Below are 25,548 nucleotides of genomic sequence, written 5' to 3'. Positions count from 1 at the left end.
CACCCCAGGCCTACTGCCTCCTCCGCCCCCCTCCACACCCCTGCCCTCTTCTTTCCTCCAAGCCAGCCCACCTTAGTCGGCTTCTTCACAAACCCAGCCCGCACCGCTCAGCCTGCCTTCTCCACACTTTCTCCACACATGCTCACACACCTTCCTGCCACGCTGACTCCCTCACAGTCACAATCACCTGCTCCACACACACTCAACCCCTAGCTCCACCGTGCTCACAGCCCTGCCTAGGGAGCCCCTGCCCACCCCACACACTCTGACCACACCGCAGGCCCGTGCCACACCCTGCACTTCCGCACGGGGGCGCACTCACACCCACCCCCCTCCCCCGCCCCCCCCCCCCTCCACCGCTCTTGCCTAGCTCACTGGTTTCTCGCTTCTGGCTGCAATCACATCTAGCCTGTGGCCAGCAGCTCCCCGACCGGACCCGTACCCGTACCCGCCCATCACTCAGACACTCCACCCGCCCCTCTACTGCCTGGCATGACTTCCGGTGGGTACCTGAGGGACTTCTTTGTGGCTTTGCCCAACCTTCTCTATGTGTGATGCCTACTCCTTGAATAGAAGAATTGCAATCACTGAAATGAGGCTTGGCTCAAGTGTTCCAAGAAAGCCTTTCCTGCCTGCCTGCCTGCCTGCCTGCCTGCCTGCCTGAAGAACCTGAGCTTCAATGCCAGGACATACTAGCCAAGAGAAGGAGGGACACAGAGAAACATAGAGCACACTCCAGCCATTCGCTTGACTAGAAAGCTGAGGCTCCTGCTATGCCTGCCATCTTGCTAAGCCCGAGCACCAGCCCCCAGGGGGAGTCTCTGCTGTCAGCACATCCAGCAGGCAGACTAGACGGAGAGATTCCAGAGCCTCGGTGGGTGCCTACACACCTGCAGTGGGGAGGAAGGAGGGCTGGGACACAGTGTCTCCCCTGGGAAGCACATACTGCAAAGTGGGATCCCATTTTGCAGGGTGAGAGGTGCGGGCTGCTGTTGCGAAGAGGAACCCCCACTGGTTTGGGATCCTTGGGGGAAGGAGCCCAAAGAGCCTGCAGATACACACCGTCTTCCCAACACACACCCTAGGAAGCACAAGGGAGATGGCTTGGAAGCTGTTGGAGTTGCCGCCTTGAGAAGACACGAGGTGAAGAAGAAGCCTGGCAGTCAGAAGAAGCAGTTGGCCACCAGGGCTGGAATGCTCAGTCCCTGCAACGAAGTCGGGTCAGGGGTGGGAGGGTTGGCCTGGGAGGTGGGCTGTGCTCAGAAGGACAGAGGCCCAGGGGGCCTTGTGCGGCCACCTCCAATGTATGCAAGCCAGCCCCACCCTGTGGGATCTAGTGAAGCCTGGAATTAAGTTGGGTGCAGGCACACAGAGAGAGAGAGAGAGAGAGAGAAAGAGAGAGAGAGAGAGAGAGGGGGGGGGAAACACACACACACAGAAGGGGGATGGGAGAGAGAGTGGGATGCGAGAGAGAGAGAGAGAGAGAGAGAGAGAGAGAGAGAGAGAGAGAGAGAGAGAGAGAGAGAGAAAGACAGAGAGATCACTAGCAAGCAATTGGTTTAGGGAGAGAATCACCCCTCCCTTGGCGCAAACACAGAGTCACAGTGGTTTCAGGAGGCTGGCAAGGCTGGATTGGATGGACAGAAAAAGGACAAGGCACCAGCCTCACGCTCGTGCTTTCCCACACTGGGGACCTCCCATTCCATGTACCGTCCAAGGGAGTCCTGTCCTCCCTCGTTTTCCTTGCAGGGTTGGGGCCCTGGTGGGATCTAGAGACCTGCTGTGCAGGTCTTGATCAGAGGTTGGGCTGAAGGGTCCAATTAGGTGTTAGGGCGGGGGTTCGGTTGGGCTTTACCTTTTGGCTGTGAATTGGGGTCAGCATTGGCCTCAGGCTTGGGTTAGGTGAGGGTTAGGGAAGAGGTAGGGGACAGGGGTCAGGTGCGACTTCAGTATGGAAGATGGGGTTAGGGTGAGACTTGGGATAGGTTTGAGCTTAGGTGTAGACCTACTCCATGGGGTTGAGGGTTTGGGTGAGGGTTCCTGGTGGGGTGAGGAATGGGCCTGTCCTGAGGACAGTTGTGGACCAGGTTTCTGGGTTAGGTGGTTGTGCACCGGCACTAGAGAGGTGACTTGCACGATGCTCTGCAAAGCCCAGGCCTCTGCTCAGTGCACGGCCGGTGAGGGCAAAGCGAGGTGAGGGAGGGAGGCAAGCGCAGTGAGATGCAAAGCATCGGGAAGCAGGCAAATGCACAGGCATGCACGGAGAGATGGAAGCGGTCCCTTAGTAGCCTGGCGGCCGGAGAAGACAGGTGGGGAGCCTTGCAAGTGCACTTGCCTTAAGCGCTTGAATGTGCGTGGCTGACGCAGGCAGGGTGCGGGGTAGGATGGCAGGGCAGTGAGTCGCTGGGAAATCGGCCCGGTCTCCTTGTGGGCATTAGTGCGTGTGTGGGGAAGGTTGGGTGTCAGGGGGGAGAGAGCGGTTGGCGGCGAGAGCAGCAGGCTCGGCTTGCTGGCAGAGGCTGCGGTCCGTGCGTTGGTGCGAGCGTGCTCCGATGCAGTTGTGCGCGAGCAGGCAGGCAGGCAGGCGCAGCAGGTGTGTGTGAGGCGAGAGCCGCAGGCAGAGGCAGAGGCAGAGGCTGGCGAGAGTGTGGAGAGCGGAGGCTGCAGAGGCGGCGAGCAGCATTTGGGGCTGCGCGCAGCGGCAGCAGGCGTCTACGGCCATACCACCCTGAACGCGCCCGATCTCGTCTGATCTCGGAAGCTAAGCAGGGTCGGGCCTGGTTAGTACTTGGATGGGAGACCGCCTGGGAATACCGGGTGCTGTAGGCTTTTGCCTCCACCCGGCCCGGGGGCCCGCCCCGCCCTTCCACCTCTCCACGCCCACCCCAGGCCTACTGCCTCCTCCGCCCCCCTCCACACCCCTGCCCTCTTCTTTCCTCCAAGCCAGCCCACCTTAGTCGGCTTCTTCACAAACCCAGCCCGCACCGCTCAGCCTGCCTTCTCCACACTTTCTCCACACATGCTCACACACCTTCCTGCCACGCTGACTCCCTCACAGTCACAATCACCTGCTCCACACACACTCAACCCCTAGCTCCACCGTGCTCACAGCCCTGCCTAGGGAGCCCCTGCCCACCCCACACACTCTGACCACACCGCAGGCCCGTGCCACACCCTGCACTTCCGCACGGGGGCGCACTCACACCCACCCCCCTCCCCCGCCCCCCCCCCCCTCCACCGCTCTTGCCTAGCTCACTGGTTTCTCGCTTCTGGCTGCAATCACATCTAGCCTGTGGCCAGCAGCTCCCCGACCGGACCCGTACCCGTACCCGCCCATCACTCAGACACTCCACCCGCCCCTCTACTGCCTGGCATGACTTCCGGTGGGTACCTGAGGGACTTCTTTGTGGCTTTGCCCAACCTTCTCTATGTGTGATGCCTACTCCTTGAATAGAAGAATTGCAATCACTGAAATGAGGCTTGGCTCAAGTGTTCCAAGAAAGCCTTTCCTGCCTGCCTGCCTGCCTGCCTGCCTGCCTGCCTGAAGAACCTGAGCTTCAATGCCAGGACATACTAGCCAAGAGAAGGAGGGACACAGAGAAACATAGAGCACACTCCAGCCATTCGCTTGACTAGAAAGCTGAGGCTCCTGCTATGCCTGCCATCTTGCTAAGCCCGAGCACCAGCCCCCAGGGGGAGTCTCTGCTGTCAGCACATCCAGCAGGCAGACTAGACGGAGAGATTCCAGAGCCTCGGTGGGTGCCTACACACCTGCAGTGGGGAGGAAGGAGGGCTGGGACACAGTGTCTCCCCTGGGAAGCACATACTGCAAAGTGGGATCCCATTTTGCAGGGTGAGAGGTGCGGGCTGCTGTTGCGAAGAGGAACCCCCACTGGTTTGGGATCCTTGGGGGAAGGAGCCCAAAGAGCCTGCAGATACACACCGTCTTCCCAACACACACCCTAGGAAGCACAAGGGAGATGGCTTGGAAGCTGTTGGAGTTGCCGCCTTGAGAAGACACGAGGTGAAGAAGAAGCCTGGCAGTCAGAAGAAGCAGTTGGCCACCAGGGCTGGAATGCTCAGTCCCTGCAACGAAGTCGGGTCAGGGGTGGGAGGGTTGGCCTGGGAGGTGGGCTGTGCTCAGAAGGACAGAGGCCCAGGGGGCCTTGTGCGGCCACCTCCAATGTATGCAAGCCAGCCCCACCCTGTGGGATCTAGTGAAGCCTGGAATTAAGTTGGGTGCAGGCACACAGAGAGAGAGAGAGAGAGAGAGAAAGAGAGAGAGAGAGAGAGAGGGGGGGGGAAACACACACACACAGAAGGGGGATGGGAGAGAGAGTGGGATGCGAGAGAGAGAGAGAGAGAGAGAGAGAGAGAGAGAGAGAGAGAGAGAGAGAGAGAGAGAGAGAGAAAGACAGAGAGATCACTAGCAAGCAATTGGTTTAGGGAGAGAATCACCCCTCCCTTGGCGCAAACACAGAGTCACAGTGGTTTCAGGAGGCTGGCAAGGCTGGATTGGATGGACAGAAAAAGGACAAGGCACCAGCCTCACGCTCGTGCTTTCCCACACTGGGGACCTCCCATTCCATGTACCGTCCAAGGGAGTCCTGTCCTCCCTCGTTTTCCTTGCAGGGTTGGGGCCCTGGTGGGATCTAGAGACCTGCTGTGCAGGTCTTGATCAGAGGTCGGGCTGAAGGGTCCAATTAGGTGTTAGGGCGGGGGTTCGGTTGGGCTTTACCTTTTGGCTGTGAATTGGGGTCAGCATTGGCCTCAGGCTTGGGTTAGGTGAGGGTTAGGGAAGAGGTAGGGGACAGGGGTCAGGTGCGACTTCAGTATGGAAGATGGGGTTAGGGTGAGACTTGGGATAGGTTTGAGCTTAGGTGTAGACCTACTCCATGGGGTTGAGGGTTTGGGTGAGGGTTCCTGGTGGGGTGAGGAATGGGCCTGTCCTGAGGACAGTTGTGGACCAGGTTTCTGGGTTAGGTGGTTGTGCACCGGCACTAGAGAGGTGACTTGCACGATGCTCTGCAAAGCCCAGGCCTCTGCTCAGTGCACGGCCGGTGAGGGCAAAGCGAGGTGAGGGAGGGAGGCAAGCGCAGTGAGATGCAAAGCATCGGGAAGCAGGCAAATGCACAGGCATGCACGGAGAGATGGAAGCGGTCCCTTAGTAGCCTGGCGGCCGGAGAAGACAGGTGGGGAGCCTTGCAAGTGCACTTGCCTTAAGCGCTTGAATGTGCGTGGCTGACGCAGGCAGGGTGCGGGGTAGGATGGCAGGGCAGTGAGTCGCTGGGAAATCGGCCCGGTCTCCTTGTGGGCATTAGTGCGTGTGTGGGGAAGGTTGGGTGTCAGGGGGGAGAGAGCGGTTGGCGGCGAGAGCAGCAGGCTCGGCTTGCTGGCAGAGGCTGCGGTCCGTGCGTTGGTGCGAGCGTGCTCCGATGCAGTTGTGCGCGAGCAGGCAGGCAGGCAGGCGCAGCAGGTGTGTGTGAGGCGAGAGCCGCAGGCAGAGGCAGAGGCAGAGGCTGGCGAGAGTGTGGAGAGCGGAGGCTGCAGAGGCGGCGAGCAGCATTTGGGGCTGCGCGCAGCGGCAGCAGGCGTCTACGGCCATACCACCCTGAACGCGCCCGATCTCGTCTGATCTCGGAAGCTAAGCAGGGTCGGGCCTGGTTAGTACTTGGATGGGAGACCGCCTGGGAATACCGGGTGCTGTAGGCTTTTGCCTCCACCCGGCCCGGGGGCCCGCCCCGCCCTTCCACCTCTCCACGCCCACCCCAGGCCTACTGCCTCCTCCGCCCCCCTCCACACCCCTGCCCTCTTCTTTCCTCCAAGCCAGCCCACCTTAGTCGGCTTCTTCACAAACCCAGCCCGCACCGCTCAGCCTGCCTTCTCCACACTTTCTCCACACATGCTCACACACCTTCCTGCCACGCTGACTCCCTCACAGTCACAATCACCTGCTCCACACACACTCAACCCCTAGCTCCACCGTGCTCACAGCCCTGCCTAGGGAGCCCCTGCCCACCCCACACACTCTGACCACACCGCAGGCCCGTGCCACACCCTGCACTTCCGCACGGGGGCGCACTCACACCCACCCCCCTCCCCCGCCCCCCCCCCCCTCCACCGCTCTTGCCTAGCTCACTGGTTTCTCGCTTCTGGCTGCAATCACATCTAGCCTGTGGCCAGCAGCTCCCCGACCGGACCCGTACCCGTACCCGCCCATCACTCAGACACTCCACCCGCCCCCTCTACTGCCTGGCATGACTTCCGGTGGGTACCTGAGGGACTTCTTTGTGGCTTTGCCCAACCTTCTCTATGTGTGATGCCTACTCCTTGAATAGAAGAATTGCAATCACTGAAATGAGGCTTGGCTCAAGTGTTCCAAGAAAGCCTTTCCTGCCTGCCTGCCTGCCTGCCTGCCTGCCTGCCTGAAGAACCTGAGCTTCAATGCCAGGACATACTAGCCAAGAGAAGGAGGGACACAGAGAAACATAGAGCACACTCCAGCCATTCGCTTGACTAGAAAGCTGAGGCTCCTGCTATGCCTGCCATCTTGCTAAGCCCGAGCACCAGCCCCCAGGGGGAGTCTCTGCTGTCAGCACATCCAGCAGGCAGACTAGACGGAGAGATTCCAGAGCCTCGGTGGGTGCCTACACACCTGCAGTGGGGAGGAAGGAGGGCTGGGACACAGTGTCTCCCCTGGGAAGCACATACTGCAAAGTGGGATCCCATTTTGCAGGGTGAGAGGTGCGGGCTGCTGTTGCGAAGAGGAACCCCCACTGGTTTGGGATCCTTGGGGGAAGGAGCCCAACGAGCCTGCAGATACACACCGTCTTCCCAACACACACCCTAGGAAGCACAAGGGAGATGGCTTGGAAGCTGTTGGAGTTGCCGCCTTGAGAAGACACGAGGTGAAGAAGAAGCCTGGCAGTCAGAAGAAGCAGTTGGCCACCAGGGCTGGAATGCTCAGTCCCTGCAACGAAGTCGGGTCAGGGGTGGGAGGGTTGGCCTGGGAGGTGGGCTGTGCTCAGAAGGACAGAGGCCCAGGGGGCCTTGTGCGGCCACCTCCAATGTATGCAAGCCAGCCCCACCCTGTGGGATCTAGTGAAGCCTGGAATTAAGTTGGGTGCAGGCACACACAGAGAGAGAGAGAGAGAGAGAGAAAGAGAGAGAGAGAGAGAGAGGGGGGGGAAACACACACACACAGAAGGGGGATGGGAGAGAGAGTGGGATGCGAGAGAGAGAGAGAGAGAGAGAGAGAGAGAGAGAGAGAGAGAGAGAGAGAGAGAGAGAGAGAGAGAGAGGAAGACAGAGAGATCACTAGCAAGCAATTGGTTTAGGGAGAGAATCACCCCTCCCTTGGCGCAAACACAGAGTCACAGTGGTTTCAGGAGGCTGGCAAGGCTGGATTGGATGGACAGAAAAAGGACAAGGCACCAGCCTCACGCTCGTGCTTTCCCACACTGGGGACCTCCCATTCCATGTACCGTCCAAGGGAGTCCTGTCCTCCCTCGTTTTCCTTGCAGGGTTGGGGCCCTGGTGGGATCTAGAGACCTGCTGTGCAGGTCTTGATCAGAGGTTGGGCTGAAGGGTCCAATTAGGTGTTAGGGCGGGGGTTCGGTTGGGCTTTACCTTTTGGCTGTGAATTGGGGTCAGCATTGGCCTCAGGCTTGGGTTAGGTGAGGGTTAGGGAAGAGGTAGGGGACAGGGGTCAGGTGCGACTTCAGTATGGAAGATGGGGTTAGGGTGAGACTTGGGATAGGTTTGAGCTTAGGTGTAGACCTACTCCATGGGGTTGAGGGTTTGGGTGAGGGTTCCTGGTGGGGTGAGGAATGGGCCTGTCCTGAGGACAGTTGTGGACCAGGTTTCTGGGTTAGGTGGTTGTGCACCGGCACTAGAGAGGTGACTTGCACGATGCTCTGCAAAGCCCAGGCCTCTGCTCAGTGCACGGCCGGTGAGGGCAAAGCGAGGTGAGGGAGGGAGGCAAGCGCAGTGAGATGCAAAGCATCGGGAAGCAGGCAAATGCACAGGCATGCACGGAGAGATGGAAGCGGTCCCTTAGTAGCCTGGCGGCCGGAGAAGACAGGTGGGGAGCCTTGCAAGTGCACTTGCCTTAAGCGCTTGAATGTGCGTGGCTGACGCAGGCAGGGTGCGGGGTAGGATGGCAGGGCAGTGAGTCGCTGGGAAATCGGCCCGGTCTCCTTGTGGGCATTAGTGCGTGTGTGGGGAAGGTTGGGTGTCAGGGGGGAGAGAGCGGTTGGCGGCGAGAGCAGCAGGCTCGGCTTGCTGGCAGAGGCTGCGGTCCGTGCGTTGGTGCGAGCGTGCTCCGATGCAGTTGTGCGCGAGCAGGCAGGCAGGCAGGCGCAGCAGGTGTGTGTGAGGCGAGAGCCGCAGGCAGAGGCAGAGGCAGAGGCTGGCGAGAGTGTGGAGAGCGGAGGCTGCAGAGGCGGCGAGCAGCATTTGGGGCTGCGCGCAGCGGCAGCAGGCGTCTACGGCCATACCACCCTGAACGCGCCCGATCTCGTCTGATCTCGGAAGCTAAGCAGGGTCGGGCCTGGTTAGTACTTGGATGGGAGACCGCCTGGGAATACCGGGTGCTGTAGGCTTTTGCCTCCACCCGGCCCGGGGGCCCGCCCCGCCCTTCCACCTCTCCACGCCCACCCCAGGCCTACTGCCTCCTCCGCCCCCCTCCACACCCCTGCCCTCTTCTTTCCTCCAAGCCAGCCCACCTTAGTCGGCTTCTTCACAAACCCAGCCCGCACCGCTCAGCCTGCCTTCTCCACACTTTCTCCACACATGCTCACACACCTTCCTGCCACGCTGACTCCCTCACAGTCACAATCACCTGCTCCACACACACTCAACCCCTAGCTCCACCGTGCTCACAGCCCTGCCTAGGGAGCCCCTGCCCACCCCACACACTCTGACCACACCGCAGGCCCGTGCCACACCCTGCACTTCCGCACGGGGGCGCACTCACACCCACCCCACACACCCCCCCCCCCCCCACCGCTCTTGCCTAGCTCACTGGTTTCTCGCTTCTGGCTGCAATCACATCTAGCCTGTGGCCAGCAGCTCCCCGACGGGACCCGTACCCGTACCCGCCCATCACTCAGACACTCCACCCGCCCCTCTACTGCCTGGCATGACTTCCGGTGGGTACCTGAGGGACTTCTTTGTGGCTTTGCCCAACCTTCTCTATGTGTGATGCCTACTCCTTGAATAGAAGAATTGCAATCACTGAAATGAGGCTTGGCTCAAGTGTTCCAAGAAAGCCTTTCCTGCCTGCCTGCCTGCCTGCCTGCCTGCCTGCCTGCCTGCCTGAAGAACCTGAGCTTCAATGCCAGGACATACTAGCCAAGAGAAGGAGGGACACAGAGAAACATAGAGCACACTCCAGCCATTCGCTTGACTAGAAAGCTGAGGCTCCTGCTATGCCTGCCATCTTGCTAAGCCCGAGCACCAGCCCCCAGGGGGAGTCTCTGCTGTCAGCACATCCAGCAGGCAGACTAGACGGAGAGATTCCAGAGCCTCGGTGGGTGCCTACACACCTGCAGTGGGGAGGAAGGAGGGCTGGGACACAGTGTCTCCCCTGGGAAGCACATACTGCAAAGTGGGATCCCATTTTGCAGGGTGAGAGGTGCGGGCTGCTGTTGCGAAGAGGAACCCCCACTGGTTTGGGATCCTTGGGGGAAGGAGCCCAACGAGCCTGCAGATACACACCGTCTTCCCAACACACACCCTAGGAAGCACAAGGGAGATGGCTTGGAAGCTGTTGGAGTTGCCGCCTTGAGAAGACACGAGGTGAAGAAGAAGCCTGGCAGTCAGAAGAAGCAGTTGGCCACCAGGGCTGGAATGCTCAGTCCCTGCAACGAAGTCGGGTCAGGGGTGGGAGGGTTGGCCTGGGAGGTGGGCTGTGCTCAGAAGGACAGAGGCCCAGGGGGCCTTGTGCGGCCACCTCCAATGTATGCAAGCCAGCCCCACCCTGTGGGATCTAGTGAAGCCTGGAATTAAGTTGGGTGCAGGCACACAGAGAGAGAGAGAGAGAGAGAGAGAGAAAGAGAGAGAGAGAGAGAGAGAGGGGGGGAAACACACACACACAGAAGGGGGATGGGAGAGAGAGTGGGATGCGAGAGAGAGAGAGAGAGAGAGAGAGAGAGAGAGAGAGAGAGAGAGATCACTAGCAAGCAATTGGTTTAGGGAGAGAATCACCCCTCCCTTGGCGCAAACACAGAGTCACAGTGGTTTCAGGAGGCTGGCAAGGCTGGATTGGATGGACAGAAAAAGGACAAGGCACCAGCCTCACGCTCGTGCTTTCCCACACTGGGGACCTCCCATTCCATGTACCGTCCAAGGGAGTCCTGTCCTCCCTCGTTTTCCTTGCAGGGTTGGGGCCCTGGTGGGATCTAGAGACCTGCTGTGCAGGTCTTGATCAGAGGTCGGGCTGAAGGGTCCAATTAGGTGTTAGGGCGGGGGTTCGGTTGGGCTTTACCTTTTGGCTGTGAATTGGGGTCAGCATTGGCCTCAGGCTTGGGTTAGGTGAGGGTTAGGGAAGAGGTAGGGGACAGGGGTCAGGTGCGACTTCAGTATGGAAGATGGGGTTAGGGTGAGACTTGGGATAGGTTTGAGCTTAGGTGTAGACCTACTCCATGGGGTTGAGGGTTTGGGTGAGGGTTCCTGGTGGGGTGAGGAATGGGCCTGTCCTGAGGACAGTTGTGGACCAGGTTTCTGGGTTAGGTGGTTGTGCACCGGCACTAGAGAGGTGACTTGCACGATGCTCTGCAAAGCCCAGGCCTCTGCTCAGTGCACGGCCGGTGAGGGCAAAGCGAGGTGAGGGAGGGAGGCAAGCGCAGTGAGATGCAAAGCATCGGGAAGCAGGCAAATGCACAGGCATGCACGGAGAGATGGAAGCGGTCCCTTAGTAGCCTGGCGGCCGGAGAAGACAGGTGGGGAGCCTTGCAAGTGCACTTGCCTTAAGCGCTTGAATGTGCGTGGCTGACGCAGGCAGGGTGCGGGGTAGGATGGCAGGGCAGTGAGTCGCTGGGAAATCGGCCCGGTCTCCTTGTGGGCATTAGTGCGTGTGTGGGGAAGGTTGGGTGTCAGGGGGGAGAGAGCGGTTGGCGGCGAGAGCAGCAGGCTCGGCTTGCTGGCAGAGGCTGCGGTCCGTGCGTTGGTGCGAGCGTGCTCCGATGCAGTTGTGCGCGAGCAGGCAGGCAGGCAGGCGCAGCAGGTGTGTGTGAGGCGAGAGCCGCAGGCAGAGGCAGAGGCAGAGGCTGGCGAGAGTGTGGAGAGCGGAGGCTGCAGAGGCGGCGAGCAGCATTTGGGGCTGCGCGCAGCGGCAGCAGGCGTCTACGGCCATACCACCCTGAACGCGCCCGATCTCGTCTGATCTCGGAAGCTAAGCAGGGTCGGGCCTGGTTAGTACTTGGATGGGAGACCGCCTGGGAATACCGGGTGCTGTAGGCTTTTGCCTCCACCCGGCCCGGGGGCCCGCCCCGCCCTTCCACCTCTCCACGCCCACCCCAGGCCTACTGCCTCCTCCGCCCCCCTCCACACCCCTGCCCTCTTCTTTCCTCCAAGCCAGCCCACCTTAGTCGGCTTCTTCACAACCCCAGCCCGCACCGCTCAGCCTGCCTTCTCCACACTTTCTCCACACATGCTCACACACCTTCCTGCCACGCTGACTCCCTCACAGTCACAATCACCTGCTCCACACACACTCAACCCCTAGCTCCACCGTGCTCACAGCCCTGCCTAGGGAGCCCCTGCCCACCCCACACACTCTGACCACACCGCAGGCCCGTGCCACACCCTGCACTTCCGCACGGGGGCGCACTCACACCCACCCCACACACCCCCCCCCCCCCCCCCCCCACCGCTCTTGCCTAGCTCACTGGTTTCTCGCTTCTGGCTGCAATCACATCTAGCCTGTGGCCAGCAGCTCCCCGACGGGACCCGTACCCGTACCCGCCCATCACTCAGACACTCCACCCGCCCCTCTACTGCCTGGCATGACTTCCGGTGGGTACCTGAGGGACTTCTTTGTGGCTTTGCCCAACCTTCTCTATGTGTGATGCCTACTCCTTGAATAGAAGAATTGCAATCACTGAAATGAGGCTTGGCTCAAGTGTTCCAAGAAAGCCTTTCCTGCCTGCCTGCCTGCCTGCCTGCCTGCCTGCCTGCCTGCCTGAAGAACCTGAGCTTCAATGCCAGGACATACTAGCCAAGAGAAGGAGGGACACAGAGAAACATAGAGCACACTCCAGCCATTCGCTTGACTAGAAAGCTGAGGCTCCTGCTATGCCTGCCATCTTGCTAAGCCCGAGCACCAGCCCCCAGGGGGAGTCTCTGCTGTCAGCACATCCAGCAGGCAGACTAGACGGAGAGATTCCAGAGCCTCGGTGGGTGCCTACACACCTGCAGTGGGGAGGAAGGAGGGCTGGGACACAGTGTCTCCCCTGGGAAGCACATACTGCAAAGTGGGATCCCATTTTGCAGGGTGAGAGGTGCGGGCTGCTGTTGCGAAGAGGAACCCCCACTGGTTTGGGATCCTTGGGGGAAGGAGCCCAACGAGCCTGCAGATACACACCGTCTTCCCAACACACACCCTAGGAAGCACAAGGGAGATGGCTTGGAAGCTGTTGGAGTTGCCGCCTTGAGAAGACACGAGGTGAAGAAGAAGCCTGGCAGTCAGAAGAAGCAGTTGGCCACCAGGGCTGGAATGCTCAGTCCCTGCAACGAAGTCGGGTCAGGGGTGGGAGGGTTGGCCTGGGAGGTGGGCTGTGCTCAGAAGGACAGAGGCCCAGGGGGCCTTGTGCGGCCACCTCCAATGTATGCAAGCCAGCCCCACCCTGTGGGATCTAGTGAAGCCTGGAATTAAGTTGGGTGCAGGCACACAGAGAGAGAGAGAGAGAGAGAGAGAAAGAGAGAGAGAGAGAGAGGGGGGGGGGGAAACACACACACACAGAAGGGGGATGGGAGAGAGAGTGGGATGCGAGAGAGAGAGAGAGAGAGAGAGAGAGAGAGAGAGAGAGAGAGAGAGAGGAAGACAGAGAGATCACTAGCAAGCAATTGGTTTAGGGAGAGAATCACCCCTCCCTTGGCGCAAACACAGAGTCACAGTGGTTTCAGGAGGCTGGCAAGGCTGGATTGGATGGACAGAAAAAGGACAAGGCACCAGCCTCACGCTCGTGCTTTCCCACACTGGGGACCTCCCATTCCATGTACCGTCCAAGGGAGTCCTGTCCTCCCTCGTTTTCCTTGCAGGGTTGGGGCCCTGGTGGGATCTAGAGACCTGCTGTGCAGGTCTTGATCAGAGGTCGGGCTGAAGGGTCCAATTAGGTGTTAGGGCGGGGGTTCGGTTGGGCTTTACCTTTTGGCTGTGAATTGGGGTCAGCATTGGCCTCAGGCTTGGGTTAGGTGAGGGTTAGGGAAGAGGTAGGGGACAGGGGTCAGGTGCGACTTCAGTATGGAAGATGGGGTTAGGGTGAGACTTGGGATAGGTTTGAGCTTAGGTGTAGACCTACTCCATGGGGTTGAGGGTTTGGGTGAGGGTTCCTGGTGGGGTGAGGAATGGGCCTGTCCTGAGGACAGTTGTGGACCAGGTTTCTGGGTTAGGTGGTTGTGCACCGGCACTAGAGAGGTGACTTGCACGATGCTCTGCAAAGCCCAGGCCTCTGCTCAGTGCACGGCCGGTGAGGGCAAAGCGAGGTGAGGGAGGGAGGCAAGCGCAGTGAGATGCAAAGCATCGGGAAGCAGGCAAATGCACAGGCATGCACGGAGAGATGGAAGCGGTCCCTTAGTAGCCTGGCGGCCGGAGAAGACAGGTGGGGAGCCTTGCAAGTGCACTTGCCTTAAGCGCTTGAATGTGCGTGGCTGACGCAGGCAGGGTGCGGGGTAGGATGGCAGGGCAGTGAGTCGCTGGGAAATCGGCCCGGTCTCCTTGTGGGCATTAGTGCGTGTGTGGGGAAGGTTGGGTGTCAGGGGGGAGAGAGCGGTTGGCGGCGAGAGCAGCAGGCTCGGCTTGCTGGCAGAGGCTGCGGTCCGTGCGTTGGTGCGAGCGTGCTCCGATGCAGTTGTGCGCGAGCAGGCAGGCAGGCAGGCGCAGCAGGTGTGTGTGAGGCGAGAGCCGCAGGCAGAGGCAGAGGCAGAGGCTGGCGAGAGTGTGGAGAGCGGAGGCTGCAGAGGCGGCGAGCAGCATTTGGGGCTGCGCGCAGCGGCAGCAGGCGTCTACGGCCATACCACCCTGAACGCGCCCGATCTCGTCTGATCTCGGAAGCTAAGCAGGGTCGGGCCTGGTTAGTACTTGGATGGGAGACCGCCTGGGAATACCGGGTGCTGTAGGCTTTTGCCTCCACCCGGCCCGGGGGCCCGCCCCGCCCTTCCACCTCTCCACGCCCACCCCAGGCCTACTGCCTCCTCCGCCCCCCTCCACACCCCTGCCCTCTTCTTTCCTCCAAGCCAGCCCACCTTAGTCGGCTTCTTCACAAACCCAGCCCGCACCGCTCAGCCTGCCTTCTCCACACTTTCTCCACACATGCTCACACACCTTCCTGCCACGCTGACTCCCTCACAGTCACAATCACCTGCTCCACACACACTCAACCCCTAGCTCCACCGTGCTCACAGCCCTGCCTAGGGAGCCCCTGCCCACCCCACACACTCTGACCACACCGCAGGCCCGTGCCACACCCTGCACTTCCGCACGGGGGCGCACTCACACCCACCCCACACACCCCCCCCCCCCCCACCGCTCTTGCCTAGCTCACTGGTTTCTCGCTTCTGGCTGCAATCACATCTAGCCTGTGGCCAGCAGCTCCCCGACGGGACCCGTACCCGTACCCGCCCATCACTCAGACACTCCACCCGCCCCTCTACTGCCTGGCATGACTTCCGGTGGGTACCTGAGGGACTTCTTTGTGGCTTTGCCCAACCTTCTCTATGTGTGATGCCTACTCCTTGAATAGAAGAATTGCAATCACTGAAATGAGGCTTGGCTCAAGTGTTCCAAGAAAGCCTTTCCTGCCTGCCTGCCTGCCTGCCTGCCTGCCTGCCTGCCTGCCTGAAGAACCTGAGCTTCAATGCCAGGACATACTAGCCAAGAGAAGGAGGGACACAGAGAAACATAGAGCACACTCCAGCCATTCGCTTGACTAGAAAGCTGAGGCTCCTGCTATGCCTGCCATCTTGCTAAGCCCGAGCACCAGCCCCCAGGGGGAGTCTCTGCTGTCAGCACATCCAGCAGGCAGACTAGACGGAGAGATTCCAGAGCCTCGGTGGGTGCCTACACACCTGCAGTGGGGAGGAAGGAGGGCTGGGACACAGTGTCTCCCCTGGGAAGCACATACTGCAAAGTGGGATCCCATTTTGCAGGGTGAGAGGTGCGGGCTGCTGTTGCGAAGAGGAACCCCCACTGGTTTGGGATCCTTGGGGGAAGGAGCCCAACGAGCCTGCAGATACACACCGTCTTCCCAACACACACCCTAGGAAGCACAAGGGAGATGGCTTGGAAGCTGTTGGAGTTGCCGCCTTGAGAAGACACGAGGTGAAGAAGAAGCCTGGCAGTCAGAAGAAGCAGTTGGCCACCAGGGCTGGAATGCTCAGTCCCTGCAACGAAGTCGGGTCAGGGGTGGGAGGGTTGGCCTGGGAGGTGGGCTGTGCTCAGAAGGACAGAGGCCCAGGGGGCCTTGTGCGGCCACCTCCAATGTATGCAAGCCAGCCCCACCCTGTGGGATCTAGTGAAGCCTGGAATTAAGTTGGGTGCAGGCACACAGAGAGAGAGAGAGAGAGAGAGAGAGAAAGAGAGAGAGAGAGAGAGAGGGGGGGGAAACACACACACACAGAAGGGGGATGGGAGAGAGAGTGGGATGCGAGAGAGAGAGAGAGAGAGAGAGAGAGAGAGAGAGAGAGAGAGAGAGAGAGAGAGGAAGACAGAGAGATCACTAGCAAGCAATTGGTTTAGGGAGAGAATCACCCCTCCCTTGGCGCAAACACAGAGTCACAGTGGTTTCAGGAGGCTGGCAAGGCTGGATTGGATGGACAGAAAAAGGACAAGGCACCAGCCTCACGCTCGTGCTTTCCCACACTGGGGACCTCCCATTCCATGTACCGTCCAAGGGAGTCCTGTCCTCCCTCGTTTTCCTTGCAGGGTTGGGGCCCTGGTGGGATCTAGAGACCTGCTGTGCAGGTCTTGATCAGAGGTCGGGCTGAAGGGTCCAATTAGGTGTTAGGGCGGGGGTTCGGTTGGGCTTTACCTTTTGGCTGTGAATTGGGGTCAGCATTGGCCTCAGGCTTGGGTTAGGTGAGGGTTAGGGAAGAGGTAGGGGACAGGGGTCAGGTGCGACTTCAGTATGGAAGATGGGGTTAGGGTGAGACTTGGGATAGGTTTGAGCTTAGGTGTAGACCTACTCCATGGGGTTGAGGGTTTGGGTGAGGGTTCCTGGTGGGGTGAGGAATGGGCCTGTCCTGAGGACAGTTGTGGACCAGGTTTCTGGGTTAGGTGGTTGTGCACCGGCACTAGAGAGGTGACTTGCACGATGCTCTGCAAAGCCCAGGCCTCTGCTCAGTGCACGGCCGGTGAGGGCAAAGCGAGGTGAGGGAGGGAGGCAAGCGCAGTGAGATGCAAAGCATCGGGAAGCAGGCAAATGCACAGGCATGCACGGAGAGATGGAAGCGGTCCCTTAGTAGCCTGGCGGCCGGAGAAGACAGGTGGGGAGCCTTGCAAGTGCACTTGCCTTAAGCGCTTGAATGTGCGTGGCTGACGCAGGCAGGGTGCGGGGTAGGATGGCAGGGCAGTGAGTCGCTGGGAAATCGGCCCGGTCTCCTTGTGGGCATTAGTGCGTGTGTGGGGAAGGTTGGGTGTCAGGGGGGAGAGAGCGGTTGGCGGCGAGAGCAGCAGGCTCGGCTTGCTGGCAGAGGCTGCGGTCCGTGCGTTGGTGCGAGCGTGCTCCGATGCAGTTGTGCGCGAGCAGGCAGGCAGGCAGGCGCAGCAGGTGTGTGTGAGGCGAGAGCCGCAGGCAGAGGCAGAGGCAGAGGCTGGCGAGAGTGTGGAGAGCGGAGGCTGCAGAGGCGGCGAGCAGCATTTGGGGTTGCGCGCAGCGGCAGCAGGCGTCTACGGCCATACCACCCTGAACGCGCCCGATCTCGTCTGATCTCGGAAGCTAAGCAGGGTCGGGCCTGGTTAGTACTTGGATGGGAGACCGCCTGGGAATACCGGGTGCTGTAGGCTTTTGCCTCCACCCGGCCCGGGGGCCCGCCCCGCCCTTCCACCTCTCCACGCCCACCCCAGGCCTACTGCCTCCTCCGCCCCCCTCCACACCCCTGCCCTCTTCTTTCCTCCAAGCCAGCCCACCTTAGTCGGCTTCTTCACAAACCCAGCCCGCACCGCTCAGCCTGCCTTCTCCACACTTTCTCCACACATGCTCACACACCTTCCTGCCACGCTGACTCCCTCACAGTCACAATCACCTGCTCCACACACACTCAACCCCTAGCTCCACCGTGCTCACAGCCCTGCCTAGGGAGCCCCTGCCCACCCCACACACTCTGACCACACCGCAGGCCCGTGCCACACCCTGCACTTCCGCACGGGGGCGCACTCACACCCACCCCCCTCCCCCGCCCCCCCCCCCTCCACCGCTCTTGCCTAGCTCACTGGTTTCTCGCTTCTGGCTGCAATCACATCTAGCCTGTGGCCAGCAGCTCCCCGACCGGACCCGTACCCGTACCCGCCCATCACTCAGACACTCCACCCGCCCCTCTACTGCCTGGCATGACTTCCGGTGGGTACCTGAGGGACTTCTTTGTGGCTTTGCCCAACCTTCTCTATGTGTGATGCCTACTCCTTGAATAGAAGAATTGCAATCACTGAAATGAGGCTTGGCTCAAGTGTTCCAAGAAAGCCTTTCCTGCCTGCCTGCCTGCCTGCCTGCCTGCCTGCCTGCCTGCCTGAAGAACCTGAGCTTCAATGCCAGGACATACTAGCCAAGAGAAGGAGGGACACAGAGAAACATAGAGCACACTCCAGCCATTCGCTTGACTAGAAAGCTGAGGCTCCTGCTATGCCTGCCATCTTGCTAAGCCCGAGCACCAGCCCCCAGGGGGAGTCTCTGCTGTCAGCACATCCAGCAGGCAGACTAGACGGAGAGATTCCAGAGCCTCGGTGGGTGCCTACACACCTGCAGTGGGGAGGAAGGAGGGCTGGGACACAGTGTCTCCCCTGGGAAGCACATACTGCAAAGTGGGATCCCATTTTGCAGGGTGAGAGGTGCGGGCTGCTGTTGCGAAGAGGAACCCCCACTGGTTTGGGATCCTTGGGGGAAGGAGCCCAACGAGCCTGCAGATACACACCGTCTTCCCAACACACACCCTAGGAAGCACAAGGGAGATGGCTTGGAAGCTGTTGGAGTTGCCGCCTTGAGAAGACACGAGGTGAAGAAGAAGCCTGGCAGTCAGAAGAAGCAGTTGGCCACCAGGGCTGGAATGCTCAGTCCCTGCAACGAAGTCGGGTCAGGGGTGGGAGGGTTGGCCTGGGAGGTGGGCTGTGCTCAGAAGGACAGAGGCCCAGGGGGCCTTGTGCGGCCACCTCCAATGTATGCAAGCCAGCCCCACCCTGTGGGATCTAGTGAAGCCTGGAATTAAGTTGGGTGCAGGCACACAGAGAGAGAGAGAGAGAGAGAGAGAAAGAGAGAGAGAGAGAGAGAGGGGGGGGAAACACACACACACAGAAGGGGGATGGGAGAGAGAGTGGGATGCGAGAGAGAGAGAGAGAGAGAGAGAGAGAGAGAGAGAGAGAGAGAGAGAGAGAGAGAGAGAGAGAGAGAGGAAGACAGAGAGATCACTAGCAAGCAATTGGTTTAGGGAGAGAATCACCCCTCCCTTGGCGCAAACACAGAGTCACAGTGGTTTCAGGAGGCTGGCAAGGCTGGATTGGATGGACAGAAAAAGGACAAGGCACCAGCCTCACGCTCGTGCTTTCCCACACTGGGGACCTCCCATTCCATGTACCGTCCAAGGGAGTCCTGTCCTCCCTCGTTTTCCTTGCAGGGTTGGGGCCCTGGTGGGATCTAGAGACCTGCTGTGCAGGTCTTGATCAGAGGTTGGGCTGAAGGGTCCAATTAGGTGTTAGGGCGGGGGTTCGGTTGGGCTTTACCTTTTGGCTGTGAATTGGGGTCAGCATTGGCCTCAGGCTTGGGTTAGGTGAGGGTTAGGGAAGAGGTAGGGGACAGGGGTCAGGTGCGACTTCAGTATGGAAGATGGGGTTAGGGTGAGACTTGGGATAGGTTTGAGCTTAGGTGTAGACCTACTCCATGGGGTTGAGGGTTTGGGTGAGGGTTCCTGGTGGGGTGAGGAATGGGCCTGTCCTGAGGACAGTTGTGGACCAGGTTTCTGGGTTAGGTGGTTGTGCACCGGCACTAGAGAGGTGACTTGCACGATGCTCTGCAAAGCCCAGGCCTCTGCTCAGTGCACGGCCGGTGAGGGCAAAGCGAGGTGAGGGAGGGAGGCAAGCGCAGTGAGATGCAAAGCATCGGGAAGCAGGCAAATGCACAGGCATGCACGGAGAGATGGAAGCGGTCCCTTAGTAGCCTGGCGGCCGGAGAAGACAGGTGGGGAGCCTTGCAAGTGCACTTGCCTTAAGCGCTTGAATGTGCGTGGCTGACGCAGGCAGGGTGCGGGGTAGGATGGCAGGGCAGTGAGTCGCTGGGAAATCGGCCCGGTCTCCTTGTGGGCATTAGTGCGTGTGTGGGGAAGGTTGGGTGTCAGGGGGGAGAGAGCGGTTGGCGGCGAGAGCAGCAGGCTCGGCTTGCTGGCAGAGGCTGCGGTCCGTGCGTTGGTGCGAGCGTGCTCCGATGCAGTTGTGCGCGAGCAGGCAGGCAGGCAGGCGCAGCAGGTGTGTGTGAGGCGAGAGCCGCAGGCAGAGGCAGAGGCAGAGGCTGGCGAGAGTGTGGAGAGCGGAGGCTGCAGAGGCGGCGAGCAGCATTTGGGGCTGCGCGCAGCGGCAGCAGGCGTCTACGGCCATACCACCCTGAACGCGCCCGATCTCGTCTGATCTCGGAAGCTAAGCAGGGTCGGGCCTGGTTAGTACTTGGATGGGAGACCGCCTGGGAATACCGGGTGCTGTAGGCTTTTGCCTCCACCCGGCCCGGGGGCCCGCCCCGCCCTTCCACCTCTCCACGCCCACCCCAGGCCTACTGCCTCCTCCGCCCCCCTCCACACCCCTGCCCTCTTCTTTCCTCCAAGCCAGCCCACCTTAGTCGGCTTCTTCACAACCCCAGCCCGCACCGCTCAGCCTGCCTTCTCCACACTTTCTCCACACATGCTCACACACCTTCCTGCCACGCTGACTCCCTCACAGTCACAATCACCTGCTCCACACACACTCAACCCCTAGCTCCACCGTGCTCACAGCCCTGCCTAGGGAGCCCCTGCCCACCCCACACACTCTGACCACACCGCAGGCCCGTGCCACACCCTGCACTTCCGCACGGGGGCGCACTCACACCCACCCCCCCTCCCCCGCCCCCCCCCCCCTCCACCGCTCTTGCCTAGCTCACTGGTTTCTCGCTTCTGGCTGCAATCACATCTAGCCTGTGGCCAGCAGCTCCCCGACCGGACCCGTACCCGTACCCGCCCATCACTCAGACACTCCACCCGCCCCTCTACTGCCTGGCATGACTTCCGGTGGGTACCTGAGGGACTTCTTTGTGGCTTTGCCCAACCTTCTCTATGTGTGATGCCTACTCCTTGAATAGAAGAATTGCAATCACTGAAATGAGGCTTGGCTCAAGTGTTCCAAGAAAGCCTTTCCTGCCTGCCTGCCTGCCTGCCTGCCTGCCTGCCTGAAGAACCTGAGCTTCAATGCCAGGACATACTAGCCAAGAGAAGGAGGGACACAGAGAAACATAGAGCACACTCCAGCCATTCGCTTGACTAGAAAGCTGAGGCTCCTGCTATGCCTGCCATCTTGCTAAGCCCGAGCACCAGCCCCCAGGGGGAGTCTCTGCTGTCAGCACATCCAGCAGGCAGACTAGACGGAGAGATTCCAGAGCCTCGGTGGGTGCCTACACACCTGCAGTGGGGAGGAAGGAGGGCTGGGACACAGTGTCTCCCCTGGGAAGCACATACTGCAAAGTGGGATCCCATTTTGCAGGGTGAGAGGTGCGGGCTGCTGTTGCGAAGAGGAACCCCCACTGGTTTGGGATCCTTGGGGGAAGGAGCCCAAAGAGCCTGCAGATACACACCGTCTTCCCAACACACACCCTAGGAAGCACAAGGGAGATGGCTTGGAAGCTGTTGGAGTTGCCGCCTTGAGAAGACACGAGGTGAAGAAGAAGCCTGGCAGTCAGAAGAAGCAGTTGGCCACCAGGGCTGGAATGCTCAGTCCCTGCAACGAAGTCGGGTCAGGGGTGGGAGGGTTGGCCTGGGAGGTGGGCTGTGCTCAGAAGGACAGAGGCCCAGGGGGCCTTGTGCGGCCACCTCCAATGTATGCAAGCCAGCCCCACCCTGTGGGATCTAGTGAAGCCTGGAATTAAGTTGGGTGCAGGCACACAGAGAGAGAGAGAGAGAGAAAGAGAGAGAGAGAGAGAGGGGGGGGGGGGGAAACACACACACACAGAAGGGGGATGGGAGAGAGAGTGGGATGCGAGAGAGAGAGAGAGAGAGAGAGAGAGAGAGAGAGAGAGAGAGAGAGAGAGAGAGAGAAAGACAGAGAGATCACTAGCAAGCAATTGGTTTAGGGAGAGAATCACCCCTCCCTTGGCGCAAACACAGAGTCACAGTGGTTTCAGGAGGCTGGCAAGGCTGGATTGGATGGACAGAAAAAGGACAAGGCACCAGCCTCACGCTCGTGCTTTCCCACACTGGGGACCTCCCATTCCATGTACCGTCCAAGGGAGTCCTGTCCTCCCTCGTTTTCCTTGCAGGGTTGGGGCCCTGGTGGGATCTAGAGACCTGCTGTGCAGGTCTTGATCAGAGGTCGGGCTGAAGGGTCCAATTAGGTGTTAGGGCGGGGGTTCGGTTGGGCTTTACCTTTTGGCTGTGAATTGGGGTCAGCATTGGCCTCAGGCTTGGGTTAGGTGAGGGTTAGGGAAGAGGTAGGGGACAGGGGTCAGGTGCGACTTCAGTATGGAAGATGGGGTTAGGGTGAGACTTGGGATAGGTTTGAGCTTAGGTGTAGACCTACTCCATGGGGTTGAGGGTTTGGGTGAGGGTTCCTGGTGGGGTGAGGAATGGGCCTGTCCTGAGGACAGTTGTGGACCAGGTTTCTGGGTTAGGTGGTTGTGCACCGGCACTAGAGAGGTGACTTGCACGATGCTCTGCAAAGCCCAGGCCTCTGCTCAGTGCACGGCCGGTGAGGGCAAAGCGAGGTGAGGGAGGGAGGCAAGCGCAGTGAGATGCAAAGCATCGGGAAGCAGGCAAATGCACAGGCATGCACGGAGAGATGGAAGCGGTCCCTTAGTAGCCTGGCGGCCGGAGAAGACAGGTGGGGAGCCTTGCAAGTGCACTTGCCTTAAGCGCTTGAATGTGCGTGGCTGACGCAGGCAGGGTGCGGGGTAGGATGGCAGGGCAGTGAGTCGCTGGGAAATCGGCCCGGTCTCCTTGTGGGCATTAGTGCGTGTGTGGGGAAGGTTGGGTGTCAGGGGGGAGAGAGCGGTTGGCGGCGAGAGCAGCAGGCTCGGCTTGCTGGCAGAGGCTGCGGTCCGTGCGTTGGTGCGAGCGTGCTCCGATGCAGTTGTGCGCGAGCAGGCAGGCAGGCAGGCGCAGCAGGTGTGTGTGAGGCGAGAGCCGCAGGCAGAGGCAGAGGCAGAGGCTGGCGAGAGTGTGGAGAGCGGAGGCTGCAGAGGCGGCGAGCAGCATTTGGGGCTGCGCGCAGCGGCAGCAGGCGTCTACGGCCATACCACCCTGAACGCGCCCGATCTCGTCTGATCTCGGAAGCTAAGCAGGGTCGGGCCTGGTTAGTACTTGGATGGGAGACCGCCTGGGAATACCGGGTGCTGTAGGCTTTTGCCTCCACCCGGCCCGGGGGCCCGCCCCGCCCTTCCACCTCTCCACGCCCACCCCAGGCCTACTGCCTCCTCCGCCCCCCTCCACACCCCTGCCCTCTTCTTTCCTCCAAGCCAGCCCACCTTAGTCGGCTTCTTCACAACCCCAGCCCGCACCGCTCAGCCTGCCTTCTCCACACTTTCTCCACACATGCTCACACACCTTCCTGCCACGCTGACTCCCTCACAGTCACAATCACCTGCTCCACACACACTCAACCCCTAGCTCCACCGTGCTCACAGCCCTGCCTAGGGAGCCCCTGCCCACCCCACACACTCTGACCACACCGCAGGCCCGTGCCACACCCTGCACTTCCGCACGGGGGCGCACTCACACCCACCCCCCTCCCCCGCCCCCCCCCCCCTCCACCGCTCTTGCCTAGCTCACTGGTTTCTCGCTTCTGGCTGCAATCACATCTAGCCTGTGGCCAGCAGCTCCCCGACCGGACCCGTACCCGTACCCGCCCATCACTCAGACACTCCACCCGCCCCTCTACTGCCTGGCATGACTTCCGGTGGGTACCTGAGGGACTTCTTTGTGGCTTTGCCCAACCTTCTCTATGTGTGATGCCTACTCCTTGAATAGAAGAATTGCAATCACTGAAATGAGGCTTGGCTCAAGTGTTCCAAGAAAGCCTTTCCTGCCTGCCTGCCTGCCTGCCTGCCTGCCTGCCTGAAGAACCTGAGCTTCAATGCCAGGACATACTAGCCAAGAGAAGGAGGGACACAGAGAAACATAGAGCACACTCCAGCCATTCGCTTGACTAGAAAGCTGAGGCTCCTGCTATGCCTGCCATCTTGCTAAGCCCGAGCACCAGCCCCCAGGGGGAGTCTCTGCTGTCAGCACATCCAGCAGGCAGACTAGACGGAGAGATTCCAGAGCCTCGGTGGGTGCCTACACACCTGCAGTGGGGAGGAAGGAGGGCTGGGACACAGTGTCTCCCCTGGGAAGCACATACTGCAAAGTGGGATCCCATTTTGCAGGGTGAGAGGTGCGGGCTGCTGTTGCGAAGAGGAACCCCCACTGGTTTGGGATCCTTGGGGGAAGGAGCCCAACGAGCCTGCAGATACACACCGTCTTCCCAACACACACCCTAGGAAGCACAAGGGAGATGGCTTGGAAGCTGTTGGAGTTGCCGCCTTGAGAAGACACGAGGTGAAGAAGAAGCCTGGCAGTCAGAAGAAGCAGTTGGCCACCAGGGCTGGAATGCTCAGTCCCTGCAACGAAGTCGGGTCAGGGGTGGGAGGGTTGGCCTGGGAGGTGGGCTGTGCTCAGAAGGACAGAGGCCCAGGGGGCCTTGTGCGGCCACCTCCAATGTATGCAAGCCAGCCCCACCCTGTGGGATCTAGTGAAGCCTGGAATTAAGTTGGGTGCAGGCACACAGAGAGAGAGAGAGAGAGAGAGAAAGAGAGAGAGAGAGAGAGGGGGGGGGGGGAAACACACACACACAGAAGGGGGATGGGAGAGAGAGTGGGATGCGAGAGAGAGAGAGAGAGAGAGAGAGAGAGAGAGAGAGAGAGAGAGAGAGAGAGAGAGAGAGAGAAAGACAGAGAGATCACTAGCAAGCAATTGGTTTAGGGAGAGAATCACCCCTCCCTTGGCGCAAACACAGAGTCACAGTGGTTTCAGGAGGCTGGCAAGGCTGGATTGGATGGACAGAAAAAGGACAAGGCACCAGCCTCACGCTCGTGCTTTCCCACACTGGGGACCTCCCATTCCATGTACCGTCCAAGGGAGTCCTGTCCTCCCTCGTTTTCCTTGCAGGGTTGGGGCCCTGGTGGGATCTAGAGACCTGCTGTGCAGGTCTTGATCAGAGGTCGGGCTGAAGGGTCCAATTAGGTGTTAGGGCGGGGGTTCGGTTGGGCTTTACCTTTTGGCTGTGAATTGGGGTCAGCATTGGCCTCAGGCTTGGGTTAGGTGAGGGTTAGGGAAGAGGTAGGGGACAGGGGTCAGGTGCGACTTCAGTATGGAAGATGGGGTTAGGGTGAGACTTGGGATAGGTTTGAGCTTAGGTGTAGACCTACTCCATGGGGTTGAGGGTTTGGGTGAGGGTTCCTGGTGGGGTGAGGAATGGGCCTGTCCTGAGGACAGTTGTGGACCAGGTTTCTGGGTTAGGTGGTTGTGCACCGGCACTAGAGAGGTGACTTGCACGATGCTCTGCAAAGCCCAGGCCTCTGCTCAGTGCACGGCCGGTGAGGGCAAAGCGAGGTGAGGGAGGGAGGCAAGCGCAGTGAGATGCAAAGCATCGGGAAGCAGGCAAATGCACAGGCATGCACGGAGAGATGGAAGCGGTCCCTTAGTAGCCTGGCGGCCGGAGAAGACAGGTGGGGAGCCTTGCAAGTGCACTTGCCTTAAGCGCTTGAATGTGCGTGGCTGACGCAGGCAGGGTGCGGGGTAGGATGGCAGGGCAGTGAGTCGCTGGGAAATCGGCCCGGTCTCCTTGTGGGCATTAGTGCGTGTGTGGGGAAGGTTGGGTGTCAGGGGGGAGAGAGCGGTTGGCGGCGAGAGCAG

The 25,548-nt window shown here is 60.2% G+C and overlaps 8 non-coding genes across 8 annotated transcripts; all 8 read left to right on the top strand.

Annotated features, from left to right (window-relative positions):
- Window positions 1–2,710: 2,710 nt before the first annotated feature.
- Window positions 2,711–2,829, top strand: LOC138837726 (5S ribosomal RNA). The gene has a single exon (XR_011375431.1). It is a non-coding gene; the product is annotated as a 5S ribosomal RNA (ribosomal RNA).
- A 2,764-nt stretch (window positions 2,830–5,593) lies between these two features.
- On the top strand, window positions 5,594–5,712 carry LOC138837725 (5S ribosomal RNA). Its single transcript, XR_011375430.1, has one exon. It is a non-coding gene; the product is annotated as a 5S ribosomal RNA (ribosomal RNA).
- Window positions 5,713–8,484: 2,772 nt separating this feature from the next.
- LOC138837724 (5S ribosomal RNA) lies at window positions 8,485–8,603 on the top strand. Its single transcript, XR_011375429.1, has one exon. It is a non-coding gene; the product is annotated as a 5S ribosomal RNA (ribosomal RNA).
- Window positions 8,604–11,344: 2,741 nt separating this feature from the next.
- On the top strand, window positions 11,345–11,463 carry LOC138837722 (5S ribosomal RNA). Its single transcript, XR_011375428.1, has one exon. It is a non-coding gene; the product is annotated as a 5S ribosomal RNA (ribosomal RNA).
- A 2,761-nt stretch (window positions 11,464–14,224) lies between these two features.
- Window positions 14,225–14,343, top strand: LOC138837721 (5S ribosomal RNA). Its single transcript, XR_011375427.1, has one exon. It is a non-coding gene; the product is annotated as a 5S ribosomal RNA (ribosomal RNA).
- A 2,762-nt stretch (window positions 14,344–17,105) lies between these two features.
- On the top strand, window positions 17,106–17,224 carry LOC138837732 (5S ribosomal RNA). Its single transcript, XR_011375437.1, has one exon. It is a non-coding gene; the product is annotated as a 5S ribosomal RNA (ribosomal RNA).
- A 2,778-nt stretch (window positions 17,225–20,002) lies between these two features.
- Window positions 20,003–20,121, top strand: LOC138837731 (5S ribosomal RNA). Its single transcript, XR_011375436.1, has one exon. It is a non-coding gene; the product is annotated as a 5S ribosomal RNA (ribosomal RNA).
- Window positions 20,122–22,878: 2,757 nt separating this feature from the next.
- On the top strand, window positions 22,879–22,997 carry LOC138837730 (5S ribosomal RNA). Its single transcript, XR_011375435.1, has one exon. It is a non-coding gene; the product is annotated as a 5S ribosomal RNA (ribosomal RNA).
- Window positions 22,998–25,548: the final 2,551 nt, after the last annotated feature.

This window comes from Dipodomys merriami, unplaced genomic scaffold (genome assembly GCF_024711535.1).
Source record: "Dipodomys merriami isolate MVZ:Mamm:240054 unplaced genomic scaffold, mDipMer1.0.p SCAF_2747, whole genome shotgun sequence".
NCBI lineage: Eukaryota > Metazoa > Chordata > Mammalia > Rodentia > Heteromyidae > Dipodomys > Dipodomys merriami.
Note: the sequence above shows the minus strand (reverse complement) of the source record. Positions and strands in the feature narration are given on the sequence as shown.